This window comes from Sus scrofa, chromosome 16, assembly GCF_054392235.1.
Source record: "Sus scrofa isolate SSC_HxYL_T2T_F1_AM1 chromosome 16, Sscrofa_HxYL_maternal_Yorkshire_Landrace_v2.0, whole genome shotgun sequence".
NCBI lineage: Eukaryota > Metazoa > Chordata > Mammalia > Artiodactyla > Suidae > Sus > Sus scrofa.
The window spans coordinates 45,820,402-45,836,571 of NC_139398.1; the positions used below are offsets into that span (position 1 = coordinate 45,820,402).

The following is a 16,170-nucleotide window of genomic DNA, read 5'->3' on the forward strand; positions in this document are numbered from 1 at the left end:
GACAATGCTGGATCTTTAACCCACTGAGCCACCAGGGAACTCCCCAAACACTTTTCTTTGTTAAGATACCTATGGTGTGCAATAACAGGTACTGTGGAGAGAGGCAAGAATGATTAACATAAGGTAGCTAATTGATCCCTTTGAAATAAGCTCCATGTCTTGTTTCTTCGTAAGTATACCCATACTTAACTACCATCCTATTTCACTTACCATATTGTTTAAGCAGTTAATTAGTTACTAATTATTCAATATTTGTTCATCTTTCCTCTCTGATTAGATTGAAAACAGCCTGATGTAAAAAAAACCATGTCATATATATTTTTTGTACCCCCTAGCAGTGTGTGGGACAGAATCAGACATATTTTAGCCAATGATTATATGAATTTTTTTTTTGCTTAAATAGCAAATAAAGTGTTCACAGAATCAGGAGCTGATTCAGTTATTTACTTTAATAAATGCACATTTCTCTTATTCCCTCCTTCATCAATCCATTTATTAGTCACTGGTTCACTTAATCCATCAGTTTTGAGCGGCCTGGAGTTTAAAAGCTTAGGAGAAGCCAAAACAATTCAAGCTTCCTGCAATTCCCCAAGTGTAAGTTGATATAAGGGTCTAGTTAGTAGGAATGCAGAGGAAAGTACCCATGTGAGAATCTTAGGAGTAAAATCAACAACACGTAGAGACTAGAAAGACTGAATTGGAAAGGGAAATTAAGCAAAGATGGGGAAAAATCTTAGTATGTTCCCCGGAGAACTCATTGGCAAGCTTCTGGTGGTGGTGGTGGGTGGTGGTGGCTGTAGGAGTATTGCAAAGTGCGTTTCTCTCCCTTTCAAGAATTTTTTTTCTTGAAAAATAAAGAAACAGAAGTTTCTAAATATAGGCATGAATAAAATAAATACATTGTCTTTTGGAACAAGATATGTTTTTGAATTGCCAGATGGACCCAAGAGTCATCTGTCAATAATGCATTTGTTTGTCTACATGTAGATATATTTAATTATTTAATGAGTTCGAACAGTCTGGCTCAGATTACACTGGCTGGAACACACACACACACACACACACACACACACACACTTCCAAGGTAGACATTTGCCTGATGGGGATTATAAAACTGGTCAATAAAATAAAAAGCATTTATAGAACAGCTCTGCAAAGTCCAGATTTAACAAACACTACCCTCTCATTTCTCTTAAGCTTGGACTTACATCTGTATATTATATTTACTTTTGACAGTTTGCCACATTTAGCAGAAGATCTTAAAAGATTTGTTTTGATGGTGCTTATTAAAAAAGTCTGAAATTTATGAATTAAGAAAGAGACGGGCTAATTGGCTTTTCAGTGGGACTGCATTCCTCTCTTGCTCTCTCATTTTTGTTAGAAGCTTACTTTTACAGTTTATGATTCATGTTCATAATTTTAAAGTTCCTAAGAGACAAGCAATGTTAGCCTTTAATTATTTTATTCATTTGACAGCTAGGTAAAACATATACATTCTCTTTGACTAAAAGCGGCTGGGAATAGATTTTTTTTAAAGTGTACCAAGATTTTAAGTCAATGCGTATATTATCTCCAAAGCTTCTTGCAAGTATAGACTTGTCTACAAATGACAAGCACAGAAAGAGAGCACTTTCCTTCTTTCTTTTTTCCCTTTCTTTCTTTCTTTGAAAATATTGATTGAGCACATCCTAAGTGCCAGTCTGTCTAAGACAATGGTTGAGCAGAATGAGAATAATCTTTGACCTCAGGAAATCTTGAGCAGGGCATTCTGCCAAGGTAGAAGTATGATATGTTTCTTGGGGACATTCAAAAACCAATTTCCTATGACACAGTTGGAGAGATAGGTTTTGCTTTGGGGGAAAATCTGCTCAAAAGTGAGCACTGACTGTCCTAAGTGGTGTGGGTTCCCCCCGGAAAGGGGCATGAAGGGGGTTTAACGGAGGAACTAGGATTCAGACAGAATGTGGAGAAAGCACTGGGGCTAGAAAAGCAGAAAGATTAAAGATCTATCCAAAAAGCTGACCTCTAACCCCAGGGAAGCAGAGAGACATTTAAAGGGCATAGTGGGGAGTTCCTGTCTGGCTCAGGGGAAACAAATCCAACTAGGAACCATGAGGTTGCGGGTTCGATCCCTGGCCTTGCTCAGTGGGTTAAGGATCCAAGTTGCCGTGAGCTGTGGTGTAGGTCGCAGATGTGGCTCGGCATTGCTGTGGCTGTGGCCTAGGCTGGCAGCTACAGCTCTGATTCGATCCTTAGCCTGGGAACCTCCATATGCTGCAGGTGCGGCCCTAAAAAGACAAAAGACAAATAAATAAATAAATAGCGAGCATGGTGGGAGACAAGATAGAGTGGTCTGTTCAGCCAACAAAGGTTGTTGTGGACTTTTGAATTCCTTGGCCCAGACTCCACCTCAGTTCTCTTCTCTATCTTCTCTGTCAGGGAATAATGTAACCAACCCTGAACATATTAATAGAGTTGCATGCCAAGTTATATTTGGGAAGACTAATCTGGTTAGTAAGATTAGTCTGTGGGTAAGATCAGAATGAGAAAGACACTAGACGTGAGGTGGTGGGGACAGGTTGGGAGCAATTGTCTAGAAAAGGAATGAGTGTTTTGGGAATTTGACTGGGATTGCTTTTTCACACTGGGGTTATAGATTCCAGAACACCATCCTGAAAGGGCATTTGTTTTGTTTTGTCTTGTTTTAGGGCCATACCTAAAACAAGGAAAGTTCTTGGGCTAGGGGTCTGAACTGCAACTGCCAACCTATGCCACAGCCACAGCAACACCAGATCTGATCTGCATCTGCCACCCGCACCACAGCTCGATGCAGCACTGGATCCTTAGCCCACTGAGAGAGGCCAGGGTTCAAAACTGTATCCTCACAGACACTATATCGGGTTCTTAACCCACTGAGCCATAAACTCCTGAAAGTGGGTTTTAAAGAATAAGCCTGGCTCGGGTTCACTTGGGAGTAAAGGAGGATGAATGTCTCTTCTGCTTCTTCCTAGGCTCTCTTCTGAACTGTTCCTAGGACTCCTTCTCCCTCCCTTATACTGGGGACTGGGTTATCTGGGAAGCTTCCAGCTTACCAATCAACAGTCAACAACAACAACAACAACAACAAAAAGATTCCCAGTCTGGTAAAGGCTAGCAAGGCTTGTGGGCAGCTGGCCATTTTGGGATCTCTTGTCCAGGTGGAGCCTCCCCATCACCATCTTCCCTATCAAAGTCCTCCATGTGGGTGGTGGTCGTTTTATTTAACCCAATCTCTATGCAAGTTACTGTTGCAACACAGCAAAATATCCAGTTGCCAATGTCTGTTTGGATCTAAAGATACAGAGCATGCTGTGTCAGGGGACAAACCCAGAGATACCACCACAATTATAGCCAGCTGGCACTTACTCACCAGACTAAGCTCAGGTCCTTTACCAAGGCAATGGCACTTCTAGCTCTTCCCAGGGCATCCGAGATCTAAAAAAGCCAACCTGTTGTTTAGACTGCCTGTAAGAGTTGGCCTCTGCCCCGGCCCAGGCCTAGGCACCGGGCATCCTAAAAATGGGAAGTAGAGAGCTTTGAGGAGTAAAACTCAGTCCACGGCTAAAACTCTTGCTTTCAAAGTTTTAAAGGCTTCTGGGGAGTTCCCATTGTGGCTCAGTGGGCTCAGAAACTGACATAGTGTCTGTGAGGATGAGGGTTCAATCCCTGGCCTCACTCAGTGAGTTAAGGATCCAGTGTCGCCACAAGCTGTGGCATAGGTCAAAGATGTGGCTCGGGTCCAGCATTGCTGTGCCTGTGGTGTAGGCCGGCAGCTGCAGCTCCAATCTGACCCCTAGCCTGGGAACTTCCATGCCACAGGTGCAGCCCCCAAAAGAAAAAACGAAACAAAACAAAACACAAACAAACAAAAACCCCAAAACAAAAAAAACTTAAAGGCTTCAGGTCCCCTTGTTAGGAAAAATTAGGAAAGAGAACAGGTCCCTGGAACTAAGCATCTTAATCCCATATCCTTTACTATATTTTTAAAAAATCTCTCAGACGGCAGCAGTTGCCTGTGTCTTAAATTGAAATTATTTGTGGCTGGGTCAGAATAGTCACCCTCGGGAAATCACGAGATATCCCATGAGCATTGACTAGAAAAGTGCACGACACAGTTAGATGGTTTCAATGGTACCATGTTTTAAAAAAAATTTTGTGTTTATATTTTGTTCTAAATGTAGAATCTCTTTAGACATTTAAAAAAGAAAAGAAAAGCAAACTACATAACTTACTATCATTAGCTTTCAAATAAATAAACCAACTCTGACATTGGTTGTGGGGGAGAGGGTTAGGAAGGGCGTCTAAGTTTTTCCTCCTTCCAAATCTCATCTGTCCTTGAGAGTTTGCTCCAAGTCCCTTCATTATAAGGCCTTCCTGAGTCAAAACAGCCCATATTCACCTCTTTCTTCTCTAAACTGCTATAAAAAAAAAAAAAAAAGATTTAGTACCACATAATTTAGTCCTTCTTTTTTTGTTGTTTTTTTGTTTTTTTGTTTTTTTCCAGAAAAGGGCATTTTTTTAATTCAAGTAAGTGTAAATAGGAAACCAGAGGTGTGTGGGGGGGTGCAGCCTGGGACACATAACGGCTGCCTCCTCCCTGACAGAACGTGGAGAAGGCGGCCCCTACACCTGACAGTCAACACAGGGCCCCCTCCTTACTCTGCTGCAGCACAGTGCTTCTTTGTAAACCATTAAACGCACTGTTCGTGTTTCCCCAACAAGATGGCAAGGTATTTTAGAAATGCCTTTCTGTTCTCTGTTTCTGCTAGAGAACAGAAAACATGGATCCTGTAGGCTTCTTTTTTTTTTTTTTTTTTGTCTTGTCTTTTTTGTTGTTGTTGTTGTTGTTATTGTTGCTATTTCTTGGGTCGATCCCGCGGCATATGGAGGTTCCCAGGCTAGGGGTTGAATCGGAGCTGTAGCCACCGGCCTACGCCAGAGCCACAGCAACGCGGGATCCGAGCCACGTCTGCAACCTACACCACAGCTCACGGCAACGCCGGATCGTTAACCCACTGAGCAAGGGCAGGGATCGAACCCGCAACCTCATGGTTCCTAGTCGGATTCGTTAACCACTGCGCCACGACGGGAACTCCAGGCTTCTTGACATCTCCTAAACACTGAGCACACTTCTGAGAGCATTGTAGGTATGATCAGCACTTTCTGAATAAAAACACTGAACATCTAAGTGGGGCTTTTTTCAGGAGCCAGATCTAGCTCTGAGTCTTCACTTTACAACAGGTGAAGCTCAGGTTCGGTGTGGTCCAGGGCTGGACACAGAGAAGGTGTGTCATGGTGATGTCAATCACTCCTTGTTGACAGTCGTGAGTGGCAGGGGGACACACTGGTTAATGCCATATGACACCACTTGTTTGTGGAATCTAAAATATGGTACAAATGAACCTATCTACAAAACAGAAACAGACTCACAGACATAGAGAACAGACTGGTGGTTGCCAAGGGGGAGGGGGAAGAAGTGGGATGGATGGGGAATTTGGAGTTAGTAGATGCAAACTGCTACATTTAGAATGGATAAGCAAAGAGGTCTTACTGTACAGTCCAGGGAACTATATACAATCTCTCAGGATAGAACATGAGGAAAAAAAATTGTGTGTGTGTGTGTGTGTGTGTGTGTGTGTGTGTGTGTGTGTGTGTGAGACTGGGCCGCTATGCTATACAGCAGAAACTGGCACAACACCGTAAATCAACTATACTCCCTAATAAATTTTTTTTTTTTAAAGAGAATAGTCAGGAATTCCCGTTGTGGCTCATTGGAAACGAATCTGACTAGTATCCATGAAGACACAGATTTGATTCCTGGCCTCGCTCAGTGGGTTAAAGATCCTGTGTTGCCAGGAGCTGTGGTGTAGGTCGCATACCCAGCTCGGATCTGGTGTTGCTGTGGCTGTGGTGTAGGCCAGCAGCTGTAGCTCAGATTTGACCCCTAGCCTGGGAACTTCCATATGCTGCAGGCATGGCCCTGAAAAGCAAAAATCCCCCAAAAACCAACCAACCAACCAAGCAAACAAAAGAATAGTCAGCAAACCTGGGCTCAGATCTAATTTTTCCCACCTATTAGCTCTGTGGCATTAGACAAGTTACTTTACTAAACTATACTTTACTTGTGTATAAAATAGGAATAAAAATAGTACCACCTCAGAACATTTTTTTTTCAGGAATAAAATTAGTTGTGTAGAACCATATGTCCCACTTCACCAGTTGGGTATGTAAGTAATGTAATTCCACCTACTGCCTGAGAATATGCCACTTGAGGGCCCACATGTCTAGATTAGGAAAGGTTATAATATTATTTCTTCCTTGTGTCCCATTTCCAATGGCCAGCCTGGAGACTCAGAAGTGCCTACTCGGTTTCAAGGGTCAGCCCTGGATCTTCTCACCTTGGTGGGGTTCCAGGCTCCCAAATGACCTCACCTACAGCTATGCTGCTGCCAGATCCTGATGCTGGCATTCCATTGCAGCCTGGGCAATCTATAGCAGCACTTCACAGCCACTGTCAATCCTGCAAGGGCTTCTCAGCCAGGAGAGAAGCTGTTTCTGGGTTCCTGATGTTACAACTTTTTAATTGAACTTCCCCAACTGCTGGGGTTTACTCTGGGTCAAGGGGAATAATCAAACCATATATAACCCCCAATGGCTTCTGGAGCTAAGATGGGAGGATATGTTGCCAAAAAGTGTCATCTGGTCCAAGGTTAAAAACCATGATTTCAATCATGCCCTTGTGTAACTGGAGCCTAGCTATTGGTATTTGTGGCTTTATTTGAAAAGATTAATAATAGGCCAGGTGCCTATGCATCAAGGGCCTATGAAAGATAGTTGGGGACACAGAAATGTCAACAGCAAAAACAAAAACTGTCCCTAGTCTGCTTCATTGCATGTAGGGAATCATTAAAGATTACATGGCACTTAGGAAAAAGGTTTCTCTTCTTTAGAACTGGGAGGTTTGCGGGGATGGGGGGCGGGGGGAGGTGTTCCAATAGCTAACCACCAGAAGAATAAGGAGGCCCAGTTTTGCTTCACATGGGTGTGTGGTCTTGGAAGGTGACCAAACCCCAAGTACAAAGACCCATCTCTGGCTGTGCTGTGGAAGTGCCTCGGCGTACTTGAGACCACGTTTTCTGGGCCAGACTGGCCAGGCTGGAGGGCCCCGCACATTTCTTTGACTATGGACTTGCAGCCTTTGTCAGTTACTCATGGATAAAATGTAAGGTCAGAAGATAATACGAAGATCTTCATGCCCTGATAAACTTCCTGCTTTCTGCCTGGGAGCACTGAGTGGGGATCTGGCCACACAAAATCAGGCAGCAGGAGGGCTCAAAGGCTGTGCATTCTTTTGTGTTGGTGGGTGGAGTGGGTGGGGTGGGTGGGAGCAACAAAGGCCTGGTCCCACCCTCTTGGTGTTTTGTCACACTAGCCTTTGTGATCTTGCATAAAGGGACATGGGACTTCCTGAGCATTGTGAGTGTTTGCTGGGCCCGGTTTGTGTGGGATTTGTAGGAGAGTGTCCCTAGAGTGAGGGACAAATTATTTGGTAAGGTTGTGACTGTAGCAGGAGTATAAACAAAGTTCTGCAACCTAGGACTCTTCAGATGGCCAAGTTCAGTGTCAGGTTGTAAGTTCTTTTACACTGTAATGTCCTTTAGACACCCCCAAACCCTTCACTAGTAACTATTTACACTACACTAGAATGTGGTCAGATGAAGCTACAAGGAAAGAAGGGACAGAGCTGGTCGTGGGGCAGAGCTTGCCCACATCACCCTTCTGTGAAGCCAAGGAAAGTTGGGACAGGAAGGAGCCTATAGATGAGCAGTGGTGTGACGTATGAACAGGCATATATGCAGGTGCCACAAATATAGCAGAGGAAAGGACACTTGCTGGGGAAAAAGGTTTGTAAGGTTAATGGCAAACTATTTTGACTCTTTCTCCACAGCCCCTCTTCAAGGAAGGAAGCTTACTATGCACAATTCCAGATGGCACAGTTAAAGCCTTGCCCATCCAGGAAAATGTTCCCCTTGTGTTTCCAAATGTTGTTGGAACCTCTACTCTCAGTGAATTATTTAAATGTAAGGACCCATTGCCTTACCCTGTCAACAAGTTTTGGTCCAAGCTATCATAGTCCATCCAGCATCTTTTAATAATTTTGAGTGTCAAAAAAAAGCAGGGAAGAATTCCTCTTGTGGCTCAGAGGATTACAAACCCAACTAGAATCCATGAGGATGAGGGTTTGATCCCTGGCCCTGCTTAGTGGGTTAAGGATCCAGCGTTGCCATGAGCTGTGGTGTAGGTCACAGATGTGGCTCAGATCCCGCGTCGCTGTGGTTGTGGTGTAGGCTGGCAGCTGTAGCTCCAGCTCTATCACTAGCCCTGGAACTTCCATATGCCTAAAAAGAAAAACAAACAAACAAAAAGACAAACAAACAAAAAAAAGGAATTGTTGGTTCTTATAATTATCATGTAAATAAATGGTTATGGTTAAGGAAGCAAGTAATATTACCTAAATAATAAGCATGATCAAACCAAAGACACAAGCTATTACTGTCTTCCCATGGAACAAAGAAGAGCTCTTAGGAGAATAAAGGTCTGTGCTCCAAAGGTGAATTAAAGTTTTTACCGCTATAGGCAGAGGACTGTCAAAAACTTCTAAAAGGCAAAAAATAGGAGTTCTGTTGTGGCTCAGTAGGTTAAGAACCCGACATAGAGTCCATTAGGATGAGGGTTCGATCCCTGGCCCCGCTCAGTAGGTTAAGGATCCGGCGTTGCCATGGGCTGTGGTGTAGGTCACAGATGCAGCTTGGATCCAGTGTTGCTATGGCTGTGGTGTAGGCCAGCAGCTGTAGCTCCCATTCAACCCCTAGCCTGGTAACGTCCATATGCTGCAGGTATGGCCCTAAAAAGAAAAAAATTAATAAATAAAAGGCAAAAAATAAGAGTAAAATAATAAAACTACTGTGCTGTCTCTATTTGGCACCTACCACATACACCTGCCTGCCTTGTGCCCACTTTGTCAGTGCTACCAGTGTTCCAACCCCTTCTATTGTGCCCTATGTTGATCCCAGAGCCTCCTGCTCTCCTTCAGTCCACTTAGCAATGAATATCACTATCGATAACATCACCACTTATTGAGAGAGAAGAGATCCATGCTTTCAATTCATGTGGTCAGAGCCATGGCTGCAAGTTACCCACTATGTCCATTCCCTGGTTCTTGTGAACACTAATAAACCTTCCATTGTTATCTGGCACATGACCACTGAAGGGACAATATGAATGCCCCGTCCCCATGTGGCGCTTAGGTGTGGCCACATGATTTCATTCTGGCCAGTGGACTGGGAATAAATGTGATGAGTTCACCTACCAAGATGTGCTCTCGAGGAGAGGGAGTAAGCCACCACCCCCGCCCCTGTGCCCCTTCTCCTTTCATGGTAGAGGGCCCTCTTGGAACAGGTGCAAGAAGGCAATCTGCTACAGAGGCAAAGAAGAAAAATCCAAGGGACCTGGGTTTCTGACACCAGCAGCCAGAGTCAGAAGCTCCCACCCTGGATTTCCTGTTGTGGCTCAGCGGTAACAAGCCTGACTAGTATGCATGAGGATGCAGGTTCGATCCCTGACCTCGCTCAGTGGGTTAAGGATCTGGTGTTGCTGTGAACTGTGGCATAGGTCACAGATGTGGCTTGGATTTGGCATGGCTGTGGCATGTCAATCTGGCAGCTGTAGCTCGGATTCAACCCCTAGCCTGGGAACTTCCATATGCTGCAGGTGGGCGTCTAAAAAGACAAAAATAAATAAATAAATAAATAAATAAATAAAAGAAGATCCCACCCTTCCTCATTTCACTTCACAGTCTCAGGAGTTTCTTCACAGTGTCCCTGGGCCCAAAGAAATTTTCTTTATTAAGTAGTTGTAGTCAACAATTTAACACATACTTAGGCCCTAACAACTTACATGGCATTTCAAAAACTAATAAAAATAAATTGAAAGGAAAAAATACCCTTATTTCATTCTTATATAACCACCATCCCTTAGTAGTGAGATATGTGCACACAACTTCTCAAACCTTGGGATCAGAGTGGACACCAGTACCATCTTTTATTTGTATATTATCAGAGCAACCAATTACCACAATCTGGGTGGCTTAAAACAAAAGATGTATCCTCTTACAGTCCTGGGGGCCAGAAGGTGGAAATAAGGAGAAAATAGGGTTGTGTTCCCTCCATTGGCTCTAGGGGAGATTCTGTTCCTTGCCTCTTCCAGCATCTGGTGGTTTCCTGGGCCTGTGGACTTGTATGACTCTGATCTCTGCCTCCATGTTCACGTTTCCTCCCCACTCTTCTCTATGTGTCTCTTCTATATGACTTTTAAAAGGACACCTATCATTGAACTTGTTGAAATACAGTGACATAGACTGAGCTGTCAGTCAACTTTTTTTTTTTTTGTCTTTTTCGAGCCACACCCACAGCATATGGAGGTTCCCAAGCTAGAGGTCCAGTTGGAGCTGAAGCTGCTGGTCTAAGCCACAGCCACAGCCGGTCTAAGCCACAGCCACAGCCACAGCCACATCATGACCTACACCACAGCTCACAGCAATGCCACTGACCAAGGTGAGGGATCAAACCCGTGTCTTCATGGATACTAGTTGGATTTATTAGCCACTGAGCCGTGACGGGAACTCCTGTCAGTCAACTTTATTCAGGTCTCTTATCTGTTGGCAGCAGGTCTTGGTAAAATCATGTTACGTTTAGAAACAAATCTCATGAGGAAGTCTGAAGAAAGAGCGAAAAGAACTGGCCAATGGAGCAGACAGCAAGGGCAAGTCGGGCTGGCTCTTTCCTCTCAGGTGGGGCAGGTGTGGAGTGGGAGAGAAGAGCCCATCCTCGGTACAAGGGCTCATCCTCAGTCCAAGGAAGGGCTTTTCTCAGCAGTATGCATTCCACCCAGCTTTGGTCTGGAGCAAGGGGCTGTGCAAAGCAATGACAGTCTCCGGATGCGGGGAGAAGAGATAAGGTACAAGCAAACAGCCTCCAGAAAAGTGAAGGCAAGGAGGGGTAAGAGGGAATCTGTGACTCGGCATAGAGCCAGAATAAATCAGTTACTCACAGCCATGTTCTATTTTTTTTTTTTTCTCTTAACTGAATGTTGTCAACTTTGCTTTGTTTTTTTCATTTGTTTGCTTTTTGTTTTTTGCTTTTTAGGACTGCATCTGTGGCATATGGAAGTTCCCTGGCTAGGGATTGAACTGGAGCTGTAGCCACTGGCCTACACCAGAGCCACAGCAATGCAGGATCTGAGCCGCATCTGCAAACTACACCGCAGCTCATGGCAACACCTGATGCTTAACCCACTAAGTGAGGCCAGGGATTGAACCTGCATCCTCATACATACTAGTCGGGTTTGTAACCCGCTGAGCCTCAAGTTTGGTTTTGATCTTAGAAAGCAAGATAGATCCCCAGACTTCTCTCGAAGTGTATTTGCCCCTTTCTACCTCCCCTCACTCCAACCAGGATGTACATCAGAAAGATTAGTTGAGAAGATGATGCTCCCCAGGGGGGACCCTCTTCCCTCTCCTCCCTCCCAATTCTCTTCCTGGATCTAAAGTCCCTTCTCTTTCCTGGATAATGCCAAATAGCTTGGCTATTGGAGAAGTCCATTCTAGAATCTTGTATTCTCTTTTAAAATGCAAATGCTTGTGAAAAGAGGATAAAATAATTTATACAGTCTAAGATTTCTCTTAGGATGTAGTCCTACTTTAAAAAGAAATTGTGTAATAACATGAATGAGGTTCTCAGAGGCATCTCTGCCTGAGGCCCCGTGCTTCGGCTCTCTTTCCTCCACTATCTCTACCAAAAAGATTCTTCAGGAATAAAGGGAGCGTTCTGGGAGAGGCTGAAAGCAAACAAACACACAAAAGGTCTTTACTTTGGGACTTTTTTCGGGGCTGGCCTATTTGGCTAATTTGGTGGTTGTTTGCTCTCTTTAGAATAAGCAAGAAAGAGCTCTTCCCACAACAGTGAGAGAGTAGAGCCTGGAAGATAAATAAGTGCAGAAGTCAAGTTCACATTCACTGCTTGCTCTGTACCATGGCAGTGGAGGCTGGCTGTAGGAGAGTATTCCAGCTTAAGGGCCAGATGTCCTGGATTTTAAGACCCTCCATAGCCACAAACTGCTTGTTATATGGCTGTAGCAAGTCAGAGTCTACTTTCTATGTCTCAGTTTTCTCTGTCAATGGGATGGATAACACCTACTCTATCCTCCATATAGATTTTTGTGTGAGAACAACCATCACAGTGAGGAGCTTGTAATAGGAATGGCTGGGCCCTGCCCCTCCTCTCCCTACAGTGGTTCCCTGAGCAATGGTGTGAGTGAGCAGCTGGGACTGGTGACCCAAAAGGGCCCTAGATGAGACTCAGACAAGTAAGTCAAAATGGGATGAACTGGAGTTCCTCGTGGTACAGTGGGTTAAGGATCCAGTGCTATCACCGCTGTGGTGCAGGTTAGATCTCTGCCTCTAGGGAACTTCCACATGCCGTGGGTGCAACACCCCAAAAAGACAAGGGATAAACTATGGTAACTCCTTATTATCCTCCATCATCTCTGTACCTATCTATGTGTGTGTATGTATGTATGTATGTACATGTGTATGTATGTATGTACATTTGTATGTGTGTATGTATGTATATATGTATGTATGTATATATCTGTCTATCTATGCATTCATCTGACACATATGAACTGGGTACTCAGGATACCCCAGACACTCTGAGGCCCTTTGTACCTCTCCTCTGAGCCTGAGCGTTTGCTAGACTTTAGCAATAAGAGAGCATGAGGACAGTCTCTGTTTTATCCCTTCCTGTGGGACCTCCTGGCAGGCATTTCTGTCCTCATTAGATAGAACCTACATGTGACCTGGGGGCAGGGAGCAGCCTGGCCTGACTGGAGAGCTCTGACCATTCCTCTGCCCTGTTCCTATTAGACAGCCTTTGCTCTAGTAAAATCAGTAACCAATAGCTGGCAGCAGCACCAGAAAGGAGAGGGGGCATTTCTGACTGTCAGGGGGAGATGGCAAATCAAGTTCATCTGGGGTCATTCTCCCACTTAGTTTCCATCTCTGCCTTCTGCTCCTTTTGACCTTGACCTTCTCTCTCTGCTCACTTCCTCCTCACAGATCTGTCAGCTGAGACATGATCCACTTCCCTCTTCCCTCATTTCTCATCTGCCTGCTCCAGAATGAGGTAATAGGATGACACATGATTGGGAAAAAAATTCCAAACTATTTTTGAAGGAAAAGGAACACATTGGCAACTAAGAATTTGGAGACAGATTTTGGGTGTGGCTTTAAGGCATGGCTGGAGTTTTATACAATTCCCTATCCTCTGTTGCACTGTTTGGAAAGTTTCTGAAACCAGCATTTCTTTTTGATAGAAAGTGATCTCACTCATCCCATCACACCCAAGACTCAGACAGGGCTCCCCAAATGAGCGAACTCCCCCAAGAATCATGGCCCCACTAGAATGGCCTGTGACTAAGGAAGGGCCCTGGCAGTGATAAAACCTTATGTGATTTTTTAAGTGTGGGAAAATGCAGAATTAGAAGGGCAGTTGAGACTTTATAATGGAAGGTTGAAGACCTGAGGTTGCATGTCTGGGAATCATGAAGGCAGCAGAATATGAAGCCAGGACCCTGGTGAAGGCTGTTGGCTCATACAGAGGACGGAAGAAAACTGGGAGGGTTGGTGGGGCCATTGGGAGAACAGCTGTTGTGCCAGCTGGACTTTTTTTTTTTGTCTTTTCTAGGGCTGCACCTGCGGCATATGGAGGTTCCCAGGCTAGGGGTCGAAATGGAGCTACAGCTGCTGGCCTACACAACAGCCACAGCAACGTGGGATCCAAGCTGAATCTGCAACCTACACCACAGCTCACAGCAACACTGGATCCTTAACCCACTGAGCAAGGCCAGGGATCAAACCTGCAACCTCATGGTTCCTAGTTGGATTCGTTAACCACTGAGCCACGCCGGGAACTCCCAGTTGGACATTTTTACTTAGGTTTTCCCAGCCCCATTTAATGACCCATTATTATACATAAAGTACAATATGTAATGTGTTTGTAATTTATTTTTTTTAATTTTTTTGTCTTTTTAGGGCCACACCCGCGGCATATGGATGTTCCCAGGCTAGGGGTCTAATTGGAACTGTAGCCACTGGCCTACGACACAGCCATAGCAATGCCAGATCCAAGCCGTGTCTGCGACCTACATCACAGCTCAAAGCAATGTCGGATCCTTAACTCACTGAGAGAGCCAGGGATCAAACCCTCAACCTCATGGTTCCTAGTCGGATTCGTTTCCACTGTGCCAAGACGGGAACTCCTGTAATTTATTATATATAATATGGAGAGGTAAAATATATTATTTACCTGTTTACAGCATATATAATCAGAATTGCTAGGCTCAGGACTACTTGAAAGTCATAAAATTTTTATTCCAAAGAATGTACTTGAAATTTCAAGAAGTCTTGGAATATCAGAACTTATATTTTATCTAAAGCAAAGACTCAGCCAGCATGCCTTAATTCTCAGAGGCGGATGATGTAATTTAACAGATTTTTCAGCTGCTTGTGCTTCCTAAAGTCCTGGCTCTGGCAAGCGCTGAAATCCATAAATCAAAAGGAATTGGATGAGAGAAAAAGTGAGGGAGGGATGCCTAGGAGGCAATTGACACGCGGATCTCACTGGGCCTTTTCCTTTGCTCCCTAAAAAGCTAGAGAAAAGCCCTCCATTCTTACAAATCCATAATCATCAGGCTGAATTTACAGAACTCAAGAGAAAAAAAACCAAATTGTAAGCAAAGAATTTATTAGGTGTTTTAAATGTGCTAAGTCCCAGGTTACATGGATGAATGTGACCTAGCCCTGCCCTCAGATAGTTTACAATCGATTAAAGAGGAATAGAGCACAAAGGAGAAAGAAAACTAACAATTGCTGAGGACCTACTTCATTTACTCACCTGAAACTTCTGGGTGTCCATGGTGTGTGAGAATTGTTTTAGGGGCTGGCGATACAGGGAGAGAAAAGACAAATGTGCTCCCTGCTCCCATAAAGGTTTTATTCCAGCGGAGCAGACAAATGCATTTTAAAAAGGCCATGCTGATAGTATGGTGGTTTCTCAAAAAGCTAAACATAAAATTACAATATGATCTAGTGATTTCAAAGAATTGAAACCGGAGATTTCGTGTACCCATCTTCAGAGCAGCATTATCACAATAGCCAAAAGGTGGAAACAATACAGTGTCTTCTTTTTGGTCTTTCGTCCTTTTTAGGGCCGCACCCGTGGCATATGGAGGTTCCCAGGCTAGGGGTCTAATCAGAGCTGTAGCCACCGGCCTACACCAGAGCCACAGCAACACCAGATCTGAGCCGCATCTGCGACCTACACCAGAGCTCACAGTAACACTGGATCCTTAACCCACTGAGGAAGGCCTGGGATCGAACCCTCAACCTCATGGTTCCTAGTCGGATTCGTTTCCACTGCACCACAACAGGAACTCCAATACAGTGTCTTTTGATGCATGAATGGATAAACAAAATGTGGTAATATACATACAATGGAATATTATTCAGCCTTAAAAAGGAATGAAGTTCTGACACGTACTACAGCATGGATGAATCTCAAAAACATTATGATAAGTGAAATAAGCAAGACACAAAAGAACAGATTTTTGTATGATTCAGCTTTATAGAGTGTGCAAATTCATAGACAGAGTGTGTAATGGAGGTTATCAGGTTTGGGGAGGAGGGAGGTAGTGAGGAGTAATTGTTTAATGAGTTCAGAGATTTGGTTTGGGAAAATGAAAAATCCTGGAAGCAGATAGTGGTGATGCTTCAGCAAAATTGTGAATGTGCTCAATGCTACTGAATTGTATACTTGGTTGAAATAGTCATTTTTATACTATGAATATTTTACTGCAATAGGTAAAACAAAAAATGCTACTAACCTAAAGGGGGCAACTAGGTGACTGGGTATTAACTTTAGTTTGGGTGACCAGAGATGGTCTTTTCCAAGGAGGTGTTATCTAATCTAAGAGCTGAACATCAAGAATAAGAAGCAGGCAATGAACGATCAGGAG

The 16,170-nt window shown here is 44.0% G+C and overlaps 1 long non-coding RNA gene across 14 annotated transcripts in view; it reads right to left on the minus strand.

The window, feature by feature from the left end:
* The window catches only part of LOC146395551 (uncharacterized), a 178,050-nt gene that overhangs the window by 35,854 nt on the left and 126,026 nt on the right, over nucleotides 1-16,170 (minus strand). For 7 of the 14 annotated variants that reach the window (XR_014831320.1, XR_014831315.1, XR_014831325.1 and 4 more), the window contains one exon: nucleotides 3,410-3,552. The exons of the other annotated variants lie outside the window; for them this stretch is intronic. This is a non-coding gene — a long non-coding RNA (uncharacterized LOC146395551). The remainder of the gene's footprint in view (nucleotides 1-3,409; nucleotides 3,553-16,170) is intronic. 14 annotated transcript variants of the gene reach the window in all.